The sequence below is a fragment of the Amblyraja radiata genome, chromosome 34 (assembly GCF_010909765.2).
Source record: "Amblyraja radiata isolate CabotCenter1 chromosome 34, sAmbRad1.1.pri, whole genome shotgun sequence".
Taxonomy (NCBI): Eukaryota; Metazoa; Chordata; class Chondrichthyes; order Rajiformes; family Rajidae; genus Amblyraja; species Amblyraja radiata.
Window position 1 is genome coordinate 19,405,159 of NC_045989.1, and position 17,429 is coordinate 19,422,587.

At 45.3% G+C, this 17,429-nt stretch overlaps 1 protein-coding gene across 1 annotated transcript in view; it reads right to left on the reverse strand.

Annotated features, from left to right (window-relative positions):
* sema6d (semaphorin 6D) overlaps positions 1 to 17,070 on the reverse strand; it is a 239,009-nt gene extending 221,939 nt beyond the window's left edge. Inside the window, exon 1 of the mRNA XM_033050281.1 lies at positions 16,987 to 17,070. The gene's annotated coding sequence lies outside the window, so the exon portion shown is untranslated. The remainder of the gene's footprint in view (positions 1 to 16,986) is intronic.
* Between the last annotated feature and the right edge of the window lie 359 nt (positions 17,071 to 17,429).

The window sequence follows — 17,429 nt, forward strand, 5'->3', positions numbered from 1 at the left end:
CCGCGCTTCTTGTTACTATTCTGTATCATTCTCCAAACACATGACCAGGCTGCCCAAATTCCCATGTGAAGGAAGGAACTGCAGATGCTGCTTTAAACCGAAGATAGACACAAAACGCTGGAGTAACTCAGCAGGTCAGGCAACATCCTTGGAGAACATGGATCCCAACCCGAAACATCATCTATCCATGTTCTCCAGGGATGCTGCCAGCCCCGTTGAGTTACTCCAGCATTTTGTGTCTTTCCTTGGTAAACCAGCATCTGCAGGATTTCACTAAACAGAATTCCTCGAAGCAAAGGTTTAGTTTTTAGTTTGGTTATACAGTGAGCATAGCCCACCGAGTCTGCACTCACCCTATAGCCCACCGAGTCTGCACTCACCCTATAGCCCACCGAGTCTGCACTCACCCTATAGCCCACCGAGTCTGCACTCACCTCATGCACTAGTTGTATCCTAAACATTAGGGACAATTTACAGAAGCCAAATAATCTACAAACCTGCACATATTTGGAGCTGTAAATTGTGAACATCTAAATGCACGAAGGTCTCTCTTGTTGTTTCCTTCAGTCTTTCTCTGAGGAAGTCTATACTCACTTAACCAGTGTCACCCACAGATGTGATTTTATGGAGCAACTTTAATCACCTTGAGCGGTGGTCCCATTGATCAACGACGGGAACGTGAGTGAGTAGGGAAGCAGCATCTGGCTCTGGGAATAGGATTGGGAAACGTGCACTGCCACTCCGGCTTTTCCAGATCAGGATGCAGGAATAGAACAGGTGTAATTCCAAAAGAAAGACACAAATTGCTGGAGTTACTTAGCGAGTGGGCGGCACGGTGGCGCAGCGGTAGAGTTGCTGCCTTACAGCACCAGAGACCCAGGTTTGATCCCGATTACGTGTGCTGTCTGTACGGAGTTAGTACGCTTTCCCATTGACCGCGTGGGTTTGCCCCGGGTGCTCTGGTTTCCCCCACATTATAAAGACGCACAGGGTTTGTACGTTAATTGGCTTTGGAACAAATTGTAAATTGTCCCTCGTGTGTAGGATAGTGTTCGTGTCGCTGGTCGGTGCGGACTCGGTGGGCCGAAGGGCCTGTTTCCACGCTGTATCTCTAAAGTCCAAAGGGTAAGGCAGCATCTATGGAGAACATGCATAGGTGACGTTTCAGGTCGGGACCCTTCTTCAGACTGATTGCCGGGGGGGGGAGAGAGATGAAAAGACAGATGTGGGCCTGAAAGGATAAAGAATTGCAAATTGTGAAACTCGAGGATAGGAAGGTGGTGGATTATGTGGCCGGTGGAAGTGATGTCGGTGGAGGGGGAGGTGAAGAGAGAAGCCAGGGCAAGGACAGCCACAGTTCTGGGTAGGGGAGTGGGTGGGGGGGGGGGGGGGGGGGGGGATGGAAGGGGGGGGGGGGGGGTAAGAAAATGTGAGGGGGAGGGTGGTCTTGTGGGACAAAGAGGAGGGTGAAGGGGGCTGTTTGCAGGTTAGTTACATAAGAATTTATAAACTTCAGAATGGTGTAATTCCCCCTTCACCTCAAACCTACAAAACTAAATACATTGTGTGGAGGATGGAGCTGCGGATGCTGCTTTAAACCGAAGATAGACACAAAAGGCTGGAGTAACTCAGTGGGTCAGGCAGCATCTCCAGAGAAAAGGAATGGGAGACGTTTCGGGTCAAGACCCAACCTCGGACATTTACATTCATATACATTCACATTTACATTTATATACATTTCTAAATACATTTATATGTACGCCAAATGCATAGTTATATTCGTAAGAAAAAACAATTCCATCTGTTAATAAAAATAATGTGTTCTTCAAATATGAGTCAGTTGTATTATACATTGGTTCCCAAATAAATAGTGTAATAATCTAGTCTTCCCTCATGTGCTCAACCTGAAACACATGATGCCCTGTGGGATGTGTATTCAAGGGGCACTGTCACATCGGTTTGCTTTTAAACAGGCAGCCCGCTGAGCAGACAGGAGTTGCAAATATTGTTGCAACAACTCAGGAAAGGTTCGGCCAAATGTAGATAAGAAAAATACATTCTTAAACAGATGTTCGTGACAGGGAGTATTAGTATCACCAGCACATCAGGCAAGGAGGTGGAGAGATCAGTCTACAGAGCTGTGCGGATTTGGTTTAGTTTTGTTTAGAGATGCCGCGCGTACCATAACACCATCCTACACACACTCGGGACAATTTACTTTTTTTAACCAAGCCAACTGACCTTCAAACACGTGCATCTCTAGAGTGTTGGAGGAAACCGAAGATCTCGGAGAAAACCCACGCGGTCACGGGGAGAACGTACAAACAGGACCCGTAGTCAGGATCGAACCGGGGTCCCTGGCGCTGTAAGGCAGCAACTCTACCGCTGCACCACCGTGCCGCAGATTTAGGTGCGACTGGTGTTGGGACAGTGGACTTCAACCTCCAGTGCACCCTATCCCTTCTGCTGAAAGATCGCCAAACGGAAACATGAACTTTGTTTTCCTCTCCACGTATGCTGCTGAACCTGCTGAAAATCCCCAGCACTTTCTGTTGATGCTCCAGACACCCAGCAGTTGTGGTATTTTGTCAGATGCCTTCAGGCTGATGAAGAGCATCTGTTTCCGCAGGGTTATTTGCTCTACAGTCTGCGCGGATATTTCTGAAGCAGTCTGGTGAGAAGCCAAGAAGAGTATGGTGCTGAAGCAACTCCACAACTGTTTGGCTTGACTCCACTTAATTGATAGACCAGGGTTCAAACCCCAGGTTACTCAAAATCCAGCAGGCCAATGCATATCGGAAACAAATACAGGTTTTTCACAGCATATTTCAGTTTAGTTTATTTTAGAGATACGGCGTGGAAACGGGCCCTTCTGCCCACCGAGTCCACACCGACCAGCGATCCCCGCACGCTAACACTATCCTACACACACCAGGGACAATTTACACGTACACCAAGCTAATTAATCTACAAACCTGTACGTCTTTTGTGTGTGGGAGGAAACCGAAGATCTCGGAGAAAACCCACACGGTCATGGGGAGAATGTACAAACTACGTACAGACAGCACCCGTAGTCGGGATCGAAGCAGGGTCTCTGGTGCTGTAAGGCAGCAACTCTACCGCTGCGCCACCGTGCCACCCTACGGTTCCATTGCCGAAGGAGGATTAGGGTTGCGTTGTTTGGTTCAAGAACCTGATTGTTACAGGGAAGTAGCTGTTCCTGAACCTGGTGCTGTGGTGCTTCAGCCTTCTGTACTTCCTGCCCGATGGTAGCAGTGAGAAAAGGGGCAAGGCCCAGATGGTGGGGCTCCTCGATGATAGATGCCGCTTTCTTCAGGCAGTGTTAATCCTGGCCAAAGTGGAGAGGCCAGGACTTTGAAATGGGGTAAAAGCTTCAGGGCTGCTGGGAGATTTGGTCAATTTGGAATTGCTCTCTGCAGAGCTGGGACTAGCTGCGGAGTGGTGCCAGTGTGTTTAGAGCCTAGATACAATTTACAAGAAAAGAATAAGAACATCGGCAGACCCTTTCAATTAGGTGCAAAATGCATTGAATGGATTGGATGGCTGCAAACCAGACATGCACTTTGTAAATAATTGTAAATAATGTTGCAGAGTTCAACTTTGCCAAGTGTTGATTAGATGAGGTATTCTTGCAGTTCAGAGTAAATGTTTCTAAGTTGGCTTCCTTGTGAAGTCCTGTTTGAATACAATGTATTATTAGGGTTAGGGAAATGTCTGTTATGTATGGGGTTAATCGATATCTGTAATTGGATTATTAAGGGACCGCCCCCATGTGCTCGGCCACTCGAGGTCCCAGGACATATAAAAGTCCGCTACCACGAGGTCCCGCGTCCATCTTCTGGGAGAGCGCTTGGGTCTGCGTGACCTTCTAGAGTATCTCTGTTTGGACGAGGCCTAGAGGGCTTCATCAGGCAGATATGAGGATCGAACCCGCGGTGGGATAGGTACAGTAGTTGAACTGTAATTGCGCTTTTGTTAAAATAAAGATAAGTTGTTCAAGTGCTTGATTCAGTGTTTTTACTGAAACTAGACTGGGGGGTGGGGAGCTTAGATACGAGCAATTTACAGCAGCGCCTCGTGTAGATGCTTTAGATGGTGGGGAGGGCTTTGCTTATGACAGAGTAACAGTTTACAATTTCTGTGTAAATGGTTAACAGATTAAAAGATCTAAAGTGAGAGAAGCTGAACTAAGCTTAAAGTGAGGTCGCAGTAAGGATTTGTATTATAATTATTTCCGCTCTGATGGTTCATTTTACTAAAGCACAAATAATAAGGTGGCACAGTGGGATAGTTGCTGCCTCACAGCGCCAGAGACCCGGGTTCGATCCCGACTACGGGTGCTGTCCGTACGGAGTTTGTACGTTCTTCCCGTGACTTGCGTGGGTTTTCTCCGAGATCTTCGGTTTCCTTCCACACTTCAAAGACGAACAGGTTTGTATGTCAATTGGCTTCGCTAAAATTGTTAATTGTCTCTAGTGTGTAGGGTAGTGTTAATGTGCGGGGATCGCTGGTCGGTGTGGACTTGATGGGTCAATGGGCCAGTTTCTGAGCTGTTTTTTTAAACTAAACTAAACTAAACTAAACTAAACAATAATAGCCAGGCAGTGCAGCAACGTACCCTCCAACGTGTAGCTTCTGCTGGTCCCCACGGTCCGATTTAAGGGGGTCAACTGAAGGTAATAATACACTTGCAGGAAATATGATTTCCATCTACCTTACAAAGTCATTGCACTACACACATGCTGACAGGGGTATTATCTGTGGTGGGCACTCTGCAATCAGGGTCAGGAGGTCCACTGCATTGCACAGACTTTAGAAACAATATGTTTAGTGTCCCAGACAGCAAACATTGTCGGCCGGCTTTTTAATAAAGGAGAATTCATTAGACAATACATCAAAAACTGATCTCGGAGCACGCCCCACCAACTTAAACTAGGTTTAAAGGCAAAGTATTGACATAAGTTCATATGTGCATAAGTTATAGGAGGAGAATTAGGCCATTCGGCCAATCAGGTTCACTCTGCCATTCAATGATTGCTGATCCACCTCAACCCCATTGTCCGGCCTTCTCCCCATAGCCCCCAACACCTCGATCCACTCTCAGTAAAAATTAAGTGGTCCTGACCAATATTATTTATTTTTACAAAAGCACACACGCTAGATACGTTGGCCATCGTTCCATTAGGCAATTATTTCTCTGAGATTTCATAAGTTTCGCAGATACCAAGTGAACACCAAATGATCACCTATAGTTTGATAAAACATTGCCAATAACCGATGTGGAGATTGTTCGTGAGAACGGGGTATATTTAGTTCCAAACGTAACTCAGCAGGGCAGGCAGCATCTTTGGAGAGACTGATGTCTGAAGAAGGGTCTCGACCTGAAACGTCACCCATTCCTTCTCCCCAGAGACGCTGCCTGTCCCGCTGAGTTACTCCAGCATTTTATGTCTATCTTCGATTTAAACCAGCATCTGCAGTTCTTTCCTACATTATTTAGTTTCTATGTACTCTGCATAAAATATCTCGATTTTTAAAATGTACTTTATTTTACCCACACATTGTCCAATTGATGCACTTAACGTGATTTTTGCTGTCCCATAGCCCTTCCCTGAACGTTAGCACGATTGTTTTGACTGTTCTGATCAAATGGACTGACGATGAAATGAAAGTCAAAGTGCAAATGAATTTTTACTCTTGGGCACCTCCTTGTGGCAACTTTCAGAGCAGAAAATGCAAGTGTTCATTCCAAAGACATGTAAGGAATTTTTGTAGGAAGGAACTGCAGATGCTGGTTTAAAACGAAGAGAGACACAAAAAGCTGGAGTAACTCTGCGTGACAGGCAGCATCTCTGGGGAGAAGGAATGGGTGACGTTTCAGGTCTGAGAGGAAGGGTCTCGACCTGAAACGTCACCTATTCCTTATCTCCAGAGATGCTGTCAGACCCGCTGAGTTACTCCAGCTTTTTGTGTCTAATTAAGGAATTAACTGTATGAATCAAATCTGTCTTTTTACTTTTTAAAGCAAAAGTTATTCAGAGATTGGAGAATAGGAAGTGTGAATTTGAAATTCGAGAGGAAATAAATGGACTGAGAAGAGAAAGGCTGCTTGCTCACCCTTCTCCATCATGGGCCGTGAACAGTTTCATCTCCCTTGACCAAGTCCCCCATTACCCTTTTACTCACCGCTTCTCTCACTTCCTCTGTCTCCTTCCACCCATCTCCCTCCCTCTGGCGTTACTTTTCTCTCCTTATCTGACATCCTTTTGTGTCCTTTTCACCTCCAGCCTTAGTCACGTATTCACCAGCCTGCCAGTTAACCCCACCCCCACCCGTACCCACCTATAGTTCATAAGCGATAGGAGAAGAATTAGAGAGAAATTCCAAATTGACCAAATCTCCGGGCAGCCCTGAAGCTTTTACCCCATTTTACAGTCCTAACCTCTCCAATTTGGCCAGGATTAACACCTGCACAAGCAGCCCCTGGTGTCACCATTATGAGTTTGCGCCACAACCTCTATCACAGATAACTTTGTCACTGTTGTTCGCAAACCTGGCATTAGCAGTCATTTCCTGTGATCTATTGGAATGAACCCTCCTTCCAAACAGATGGCAGAGACGGAGCTGTGCCAACTAGCGGCTGGCAGAGACGTGACTGGTTCATAGCCGGGCCACCAGATGGAGGTGCCACCTTGGCAGACAGCTGGCAAGCACAATATGGGCGAGGGCCGGATCCTTCCTCACCATCAAACAAATGTTATCTGGGTAATTGGTTTACGGTGAGTCGGTTTATACTCTAGCCTCGTCTAATTGTGCCTCTAGTGACGCAGAAGGAGGCCATTTGACCCATTCGGCTCATGCCAGCTCCCAGAGAAACAATCCCATTCTTCCCATTCCCCCCTCTTCTTATTTCCCTGCAGTGCTGCAACTTATTTTGAAGAGAGTCATAGTCATAAAGAACCGAAATGGGCCCTTCGGCCCAACTCGTCTATGCTAACCAAAATACCCAAGCCAAATTTGGCCCACATATTCTAAACCTTTCCTATCGATGTACCTGTCCAAGTGTCTTCTAAATGCTGTCATAGTATCCATCTTAACCACCTCGTCTGGCAGCTAATTCCATAAACAGCACTTTCTGTGTGAAAAAGTTGCCCCTCGGGTTGGCATTAAATCACTGCTTGCTCAACCCTCTCCATCACGGGCCATTATTAGTTTCATCTCCCTTCACCGTCTCCCATTGCCCCTTTATTACCTTGCTTTTGCTTCCCCTTCCTCCCATATCCCTCCCGCCAGCTTTACATTTCACTTCTCTGCTCACCTGATGTCCTTTTCTCTCCTTTTCACCTCTATCCCCCTTGTCACCGACTCCACCCATCTACCAATCACCCATCATCCGTACCCACCCATCACTTGCCAGGCTTTGCCCCACACTCCCACCTCTCTTTTCCAGCTTTCCCCCCTCTACTTCATCAGTCTGAAGAAAGGTCCCGACCTGAAATGTCCTTTTCCCACCTTTGGCCAATATCCCTCTCAAACCTGTCCTACCCATGCACCTATCCAAGCATATTTTAAATGGCACCTGCATCAACTACCTCCTCTGGCAGTGTGGTCCATATACCCACCACCCTCTGTGTGGAAAGGAATTGCCCCTCAGGTTAATATGTAATGTTGTCCCTCATTCCTTAAGCCTATGTCCTCCGGTTCTTGAATCCCTAAAGAGCCTGTCCCACGGAGATTTTTTCAGCGACTGCCGGTTTCATTGACTGAAGTATCACGTCCCCGAAAAATTTGCGGCATGACGCGGCGTGACGGCGTATTGACGCGTGATGTTTTTTCAAGTGTCGCAACATTTTTTTTGTCGCCGCTGGATTTTGAAATGTTCAAAATCATTTGGCGTCACTGATATGTCGCTGGCAGTCGCCGAAAAAATTGCCAAGTGGGACAGGCCCTTTACTCTGGATCACATTTGTTTTGCTATCCACAATGTTGCTATCAAATACCATGGGCGGCCTTGCTGTTCTGTTAAGCAATGCCAAAGTTGCTCCTTGATAAACCATTCTTCTGTGTGAGGGAAACCGTTTATTTCCATTTGATAAAATCAAATAGCAGTTGTAAGAGCGGCACAGCTCTGTTTATCTTAAGTTCCCACGCGCTTTATGTTCCGAGTTACTCCGATAATAAAAACATGTTTCATATTAACATTGTAAATGTATCAAAGCAACTGCATCTTTGCGTAAATGGAGCATTTTCAATTAAAGGCCTGAAAATGTCACCTATATATATATGCAAGTATATATGTGTATGTATATATATATGTGTGTGTGTGTGTGTGTGTGTGTGTGTGTGTGTGTGTGTGTGTGTGTGTGTGTGCGCGCGTGTGTATGTGTGTGTGTGCGTGTGTGCGTGTGTGTGTGTATGTGTGCGTGTGCATGTGTGAGTGTGTGCGTGTGTGCGTGTGTGTGTATGTGTGCGTGTGTGCGTGTGTGTGTGTGCGTGTGTGTGTGTATGTGTGCGTGTGCGTGTGCATGTGTGAGTGTGGGCGTGTGTGTGTGTGCGTGTGTGTGTGTGCGTGTGTGTGTGTGTGTAGTGTGCGTGTGCATGTGTGAGTGTGCGTGTGGGTGTGTGTGTGTATGTGTGCGTGTGTGTGTGTGTGTGTGTGCGTGTGTGTGTATGTGTGCGTGTGCGTGTGCATGTGTGAGTGTGTGCGTGTGTGTGTGTGTGTATGTGTGCGTGTGCGTGTGCGCGTGCGTGTGTGTGCGTGTGCGTGTGCGTGTGTGTATGTATGTGTGCGTGTGTGTGTGCGCGTGTGTGTGCGTGTGTGTGTGTATAAAGCCTGTACCTGTGCCTCGGTACACGTGCCAATAAACTGAACTACACTAAAGTAATGCATTGCACAATAGAATACCGTGACTTCATGTACAGACTGGTGAGATGTGAAGGCAAAAATCTCAGGAACAGTAACGAGTGCTGAGGTATGAAAGGAAGGAGAGAGCTGGGCAGTTGCTGAATGAAATACAGACTGAGACCAGTCGTATAGAATTGACCGTTTTTGCACACCGAGCCTAATTTCCATTTCTGTGAGGAGTTACTACTGTAACTAAATTTTAAAACTCCAATCACCATTTTCGTTTTGAAAAGTTGAGATTTTTTTTATGACTTGTCCATTATTCTCTTTTAAATCCACTTTTTTAGCCATAAGAATACTTCTAGCTTCTTGCGGAGGTTTTAATTTCTCTTGCCCCCAATCGTTGTTTTCGCCCTCGGGGGTGATGTGTGACAGCGTGGGTAGCACTCATGCCATCCGTGACATCTGGGGACATCCGTGACACTATGGGAAACATCCATGTTACCTGTGACGTCGGGGAAATCCGTGACAATGCGCGGGACATCCACGTCATCCGTGACACTGTGGGAGGCGTCCATGTTATTCGTCACTCCAATACACCTGGACCATTTCCGACACTTCCCTACCATTCCTTGACCTCACCATCTCCATCGCAGGGGACAGACTTCTGATACCTTCCATCTTATTCGTGACACTGGGGACCACAGTGATGCTGTGGGTGTCATCCATGTCACTGAGCAGCCCCCATGTCAGCCGAGACAATTGGGAACATCCGTGACATCTGGGGACATGCGTGACACTGGATGGCTGCATGTCATCCCTGACAGGTGTGGACATCCGTGACACTATGGGAGACATCCATGTTTCCAAATCGAAAACTTCACTGGTGGGACTTGAACACAAAATTGGGGTTGGCACTCAGGGTGCCTCTAAACTAAAACTCTTTGGCCAAAGTTCTGATGGGCTACCCTAACCTCTCAACGAGGTTTGGTGCTAAATTGTGTTAGATAATACTCCCATGAAAAAATCTTGGGGTGTTTAGTTTAACTGATAGTTTTATAGTTATCATTCTGGTAAATCCTCAATTTTCTTTAGTGGACTGGCAGGGGAAAACCGTTAACCAAACAAGTTAGAAAATGGGAAAGGCATATGAACAAATTCATTGACAGCTATTAGCTGGGTGTTGACGCAAAAGCCACAAATATCTCATCATTAAACTGATAGGAATCTATAGGAAAGTATAATTTCAGTCCACTAATGAATGTCATGCAAGGTACATGCACGCCACACAGGAACAAATGGGACTAGTTAATTGATGATTCATTTTCATTGGCGTCACAAGGTGAATCTTACAGCAACTTAATTAATGCAAGCAATATATGAAAACACTGCCGTGTGCAAAAACAAATGGACCAACTCTGCCTCAGGAGTTTTCATAATTCAACACTGAATTATGTGACATGCTCTTTGAAGCCTGATTCACCTATGTCTAGCCAAAATCTGTAAACAGTACCACCTGTTCATCATAAAACCTTCAAGAGAAAAGTTTCAATTTCACTTAACCTTGCAATAACTTTTCAGGTGTTTATATATCTGGAAAAAATGTATGTCATCAGTTTTAGTAATAAACCGTAGCCCATTTAAGCCCTTGATGCACACTAAAGATTAGGGTTTTGTAGAAATTGTGTAGAGGTTTTAAATTTTTCAAAAACATCAAGTCGATACTACCTAAAATAACACTCTCATTGTCAGGTGAGTGCCATCAGAGTGGGTCGCCGGAGTGGGATTCGAACCGTTACGCCCAAGGCTGTTGGTTCAAATTACATCCAAAGTCTTTCAGAAAGAACCTGTCCATCAGTAATTGGTTTATATATCACCATCCATCCAATATTACCTCATCACAGAAGAAGTGCTCCATATTTTCATTCGATACCAGGTTTATTTAAAAATGAATTTTCTTTAAAATAAATAGTTGCAAGTCTAATGAGATCCTTCCAATGAAGTCAGCCATTTAGCGCAAACGATGTGGAGAAATTGCTGTAGTTAGAAAGCTGTGCATCGTTTGAATGTATTTGCCTCAGAGGTCTATTGATACTCAGTCATTCATTCTATTAATGATTGTGACTGAGAGATTTCAGGACCAGAGTACAGGGGTCTAGCGGGTGATCCAGGGAAAGAGTAATAGACTTGTAGAAGAATAGTCATGATATTTTTAGAAATACAGCATGGAACCAGGCCCTTCGGCCCACCGAGTGTATACCGACCAGCGATCCCCGCACATTAACACTATCCCACACTAGAGATCATTTTTACACTTATACCAAGCCAAATAACCTACAAGAACTGTACTTCTTTGGAGTGTGAGAGGAAACTGCCAATCTCGGATAAAACCCACTTGGTCACTGGGGGAGCGTACACACTATGTACAGACTGCACCCGTAATCAGGATCGAACCTGGGTCTCTGACGCTGATATTGTTGAACAGCGGAGTACTTCCAAGGGATGGGGTGGAGTTGGCTGATCACGGCAGAGGTACTGCGATTGTGGGTTGGCACACCATGACCTTTGACCCGCTTCCCATCACAATTCAGTAAGTATCCCTTGCTGAAGTGTGAGGTGTGTGAGATAAAGTGACCCCCAACTACCAGAAAAAAAGACACAAAGTGCTGGAGTACCTCAGCGGGTCAGGGAGCATCTCTGGAGAACATGGATAGGTGGCATTTCAGGTCAGTTGCTATCTTCAGAAGCAACCACCAGTGCAGTAGCCTGCTGTCGTTCAGTCAGAATCATGCATAGATAATGTGTGAGTCACTGTACTCCTCCCCACCAGCTTCTCGTTTCACCCAACAAATAGCTAACAGTAGCCAGTTTACCTTTATCATCGTTACTTTTTTGCACATCTTTCATTCATTGTTCTTTATCTCTCTACATCGCCGTTTATATCTCTCATTTCCCTTTCCCCGAACCAGTCTGAAGAAGGGTCACGACCCGAAACGTGGCCCATTCCTTCTCCCCAGAGATGCTGCCTGTCCCGCTGAGTTACTCCAGCTTTTTGCATCTATCTTCGGTACTCACTCCTTGGCTGAGGTATTGCGCAACCATTTGGTGTCCATGGAAACATTTCCTTGCAAGGTGTTAATGTCAACAGGGGAGATGGGGAGGTGAGAAAACCGGTGCAAAAGTAAAAGTCAGAAGCATGATGGATCTGATTGTCAAGTCAGGTGGAATCCAGGGGAATACTTACACACACCTTCTTTACACACACATAAAATGATCAGGCAGCCATCGTGTTAAACCCAACACTGCTCTATCACAATTAAACACTACACTCATCCATCCTTAGATGTGTTAATATTCTCACTTCCACAGACTTTCATCTTGAGGTTAACCCAATAACATTTGATCCACAATAATATGAAAGTTATCATAACATGGACAGGAAGGCATGACACAATGGAGGGGAATTTGTTGCGTTATTTCACCGTTTCCTTTTCGGAGATTATTGTTAATTTTTCATAGCCCGGTGCCATTCATTGATGGCCCTTTGTTCCAATACTAACAGTGCACTAATGAACCCAGCAGGGGTCAAGCTAAATTGTCGGCCAATTATCAAGACTGTGGGAGACCGTTGAGATGGCAAACAGATTAATCACGAACATGCTGGAGGAACTCAGTAGGGTCAGGAAGCATCTCTGGAGGAAAAGAATGAGTGGCGATTTTGGTCGGAACCGTTCAAAAAGGCTATAGATGGTTCCGACCTATAACATCACCCATCCTTTTTCTCTAGAGATGGTGCCTGAGCCCGCTGAGATACTCCAGCACTTTGTGTCTATCTTTGGTGCAGTTCTTTCCGACACTCATGGAACCATAAGGCATGGAAACAGGCCCTTCGGCCGAACTTGCACGAGCAGACCAAGATGCCCCGATCATTCCGGCCATGTCAAAAACTGGGGAGTGTTGCACTCTTCTCCCCCCACCCCTGGCCTTTCAATACACATTGCTGATACTCTGATTGCACCCACACGCTCCTTGTGTGAGAGGCTCTGTAGCATTTTACACCATGCCATTCATCATTGTCGTGCTGAAGAATTGAAAGGCATGTGAAGAATTGGAAACATGAGGTAGTTAAAATAAAACATTAATGGCATGTAAATGGTGGCCCACAACATTCTACATTTCAAACATTGTACATGGAACTGTTGAAAACATTTGGAAATTATTTCGCAAAAAGAAATTGGTGCTAATTTAATTCTGAATCAGAGGCCGATGGTTTCTGATAAGATAAGATTCTTAGAGCGGTAAGTTTTTAATCAAAACTTAAGGAAAATTCTGAAGTTTGAGTTTTGAAACACATGAAGATAGCCGTCGCTGATCTTTGGCCTAACCAATAACATTTGATCCACAATAATATTAAAGTTAAGATAACATGGAAAGGAAGCCATGACACAATGGAGGGGATTTTATTGCATTATTTCACCGTTTCCTTATCAGAGATTATTGTTAATTTTCCATAGCCCGGTGCCATTCATTGATGGCCCTTTGTTCCAATACTAACAGTGTACTAATGAACCCAGCAGGGTCAAGCTAAATTGTCGGCCATTTATCAAGACTTTAAGACCAGCCATGTTTACGAAGATTATTTATTATTACCATTGCTGTTTCAAAAAAGTTATGTGAGTTTTTCTGGTCATGGGGTAATAAGTGATAGGAGCAGAATTAGGACATTTGGCCCATCAAGTCTACTCCATCATTCAATCATGGCTGATCTATCTCTCTCTCCAGGGATGGTAGTGGAGGCAGATACAGTAGTGGCCTTTGAGGCTTTTGGATAGGCATGAATATGAAGGGAGTGGAGGGATATGGATTATGTGCAGGCAGATGAGATTAGTTTAACTTGGCACCATGTTCGGCACGGACATTATGGTTCGAATGGCTGTCCACGTGCTGTACTGTTCTCTGTTCTAAGACACCTACAATAATGCACAAAATCAATGGCTTGAGGTGGGATTTACAACCCAAATGTGCGTTTCACCAGCAAAGGGAACTGTGGACATGCAGACAAATGCAACAAGCACGGGTGGCAAGGTGGCGCAGCGGTAGAGTTGCTGCCTTACAGTGCCAGAGACTAACTATGGGGGCTGGCCGTACGTGTGGGGTTTTCCTAAGGTGCTCCGGATACCTCCCACATTCCAAAGGCGTACAGGTTTGTAGGTTATTTGACTTTGGTAAAATTGGAAAATTGTCCCTGGTGTGTGTAGGATAGTGTTAATAATAATAATAATGATGGATGGGATTTATATAGCGCCTTTCTAATACTCAAGGCGCTTTACATCGCATTATTCATTCACTCCTCAGTCACACTCGGTGGTGGTAAGCTACTTCTGTAGCCACAGCTGCCCTGGGGCAGACTGACGGAAGCGTGGCTGCCAATCTGCGCCTACGGCCCCTCCGACCACCACCAATCACTCACACACATTCACACACATTCACACACAGGCAAAGGTGGGTGAAGTGTCTTGCCCAAGGACACAACGACAGTATGCACTCCAAGCGGGATTCGAACTGGCTACCTTCCGGGTTGCCAGCCGAACACTTAGCCCATTGCACCATCTGTCGTCCCTAATGTACAGGGATCATTGTTCAGCGCGGACCCGGTGAGCGGAAGGGCCTGTTTCCGCGCTGTATCTCTAAACTAAACTAGCAAAGGGGTACAGATTATGTTTGTGCCTGGCAGCTGGCTCTTCTTCCCCCCCCTCTCCCACCAACAGAGCCACCCCCTCAATATTAGATCTTTAAATCAAATTGCAGATGAGGTAACCAGGCCAGAAGAGCAAAGACTAATAGCAATGAACAGGAAATACATTGTCCCCAAATCCCTCACTATCTGTTATAGCCCTGTCCCACGGTGCAAGTTCATTCCAAGAGCTCTCCCGAAAAAAAATCGAACTCGTGGTAAGCACGGAGAATGAAGGTAGCGGGTACGTCGGAGCTCGGGGGCGTCTCTTAGCGCTAACGGCAGGTACTTGGGAAGACTCGTGAAGATTTTTCAACATGATGAAAAATGTCCACGAGAGCCCCGAGTACCGACGAGTGGCCATTATCGTAAATCTCCGAGTTCGAATCAGGGCAAACTCGGGAGAACTCTTGGAATGAACTCGTACCGTGGGACAGGGCTTTTAGAAATTCTCAGCAAAGTGAAATGCAACTCTGCAGATTCTTTCCAATGTGGGATTTAAATAAAAAAACCCAATCAGCTGTGAACCAAACATGTTCTCAATGAGGGGATCAGAAAGGTAAAGTATTTCTAAGCACATTAGGAAAACACAAAACCTTCAGCTATAAGCAGTGTCTCAGTTTGACATTGCGATGTTTAAGCTCTGTAAAACTGTTAGAGGAACAAATGACATAGACATCATAATCTGTTCACGCACTATATGTCAAATAATAAAGCATTTGTGCAATATATTCCATTGTTCGACACCAAAAATCACCATTCCTTCAAAGTTAATGTCCAATAATGTCCAAGTTAACAAATCGTGGGTTTTCTCCGAGATCTTCGGTTTCCTCCCACACTCCAAAGACATACAGGGTTGTAGGTTAATTGGCTTGGGGTGTAAATGTAAATTGTCCCCAGTGTGTGTAGGATAGTGTTAATGTGTGGCGATCGCTGGTCGGTGCGGACTCGGTGGGCCGATAGGGCCTGTTTCCGCGCTGTATCTCCAAACTGAAACTAAACTAAGTCCAACACATTCGATATTCTCCTGTCTTTTACCATTGGAGGTGGAATTAAATTGTGATCAGAGAGAAGGCATCAGCCATCTGGTGTCAGATGCTTTACAAGGGCAAAATTACTAAATGAAATTTAGATGAACTTCATTAGAAAATCCAGACCTAATCCATGTGGGCTATTCATCACATTCTCATTCATGGATGCACTGACACTAAAGAAAGTAAAAAAAAAAAGCTTTGGATACAGAACACAGAATAAAGGCTGAAATGGAGTGTGAAAGGACAGGCAAATAATGAGGAGCCCAGTCATGGAGACCATTGTCACTTCTTTTAATGGGTGAACCACTTCATTATTTTGGTGCAAACAATACGAGGGGACTGACTCGGCAGTGTTGTCGAGTTCTCAGTTTCCCAAAGAAATCTCTTTCGAAATGGGAAGTGCGGAATCTGATCACTTCCAGTCGACTCTTAAGGGCCTGTCCCACTTGGCGTTTTTTTTTCCTGCGACGGCCGCCATCATTAACTGACGTAACAGGTCACCGAAAAGTCGCGGCGCGATGACGTATTGACGCGCGGTGATTTTTCCAAGTGTCGCAACATTTTTTTTTGTCCCCGCTGGATTTTGAAATGTTCAAAATCTTTTGACGACCCAGATATGACGCCGAAAAAAATTGCCAAGTGGGACTGTTTTCCACCGCTAATGACACTGCAGTTGCCTCTGGTGACTGGAATTTTCAGTCAAACGCAAGGTTTCACTTTTAACAGAAATATCCAGGCTATAAACTGTGCCGCGGGCCAATATAAGAATTTAATGTAAGTAGCGCATCATTTGGGGTTGGGCAAAAATACGGATAGTGAATCTCGGGGAACTTGTTGACCATGGAGGGAGTCACGCTAACATCCATACGTTTGTACTTCCCAGAGACGGGCAGGATGTTGTGGGGTTTTATGGCGCAGCTATGAAAGAACTTCTTGCTCAGAGGTCCGAGGACAACAATGGGCCAGTTTAATTTGTCACACACTGGGAACTGAACCCGTGACTTGTGTGGTTTGAGAAAGCTTCATGGCAAATCACGGTGCTTTCATCCACCACAACCACTGGCAAAGCTCGCAAATCCCTTCACTGGGACTGGTTTTTTTGCCCGCACAAATGCGCATTGTTCCCATTTCTGTAAAGCAGGGCAGAATTGAGCAGGGCTGCAAGTTTGAATTGGTCGGGGTGCGTCAGGGAAAGCTGTGAGTCATTAGCGGACACACCTTTCAGTCACAACGACCTTCGTGCTCCATAATCCCGCTGTATTCTTTCAAATGGAGTAAACATTGCTGAATAGTTTTTAAAATAAAAACATAACATATGAGACCGAATTATTAAAGTCTGTCGCGTATCTTACCAGTGGAAGTTGGCTGAATAGACTGGCTCTGATGTTCACAAAGTTCAAGTTCACACAAGCTCAAACAGTGAAGCTCCAGTCTGGAATTAAAAAACAAAGACTCATGATTTAACAAATCCTCCCACTGATCACGCTAACATGTATTTGATGGTACAGTGCCTGCATGCAAGTCCCTTTGGAGAAGTCAAACACAAGTCTGATTGTATTCTTGCCAAATATATTCAGAATACACACTTGGTTTTAAACCGTACTCATGGAAAATGCAATGCAATTCACGCAAGGTAAACATCTAGTGCAGTTCCTTGGTAACACCCACATGAGGAGGCATCATTAATGCAAAAGTTTAATAATTAGACACCTCCCATGCTGATGCAGAGTGGTATTTATCACGCGAGTATCAAATTGGTATGCAAGTTCTCAAGAGAAGGGCGGCACGGTGGCGC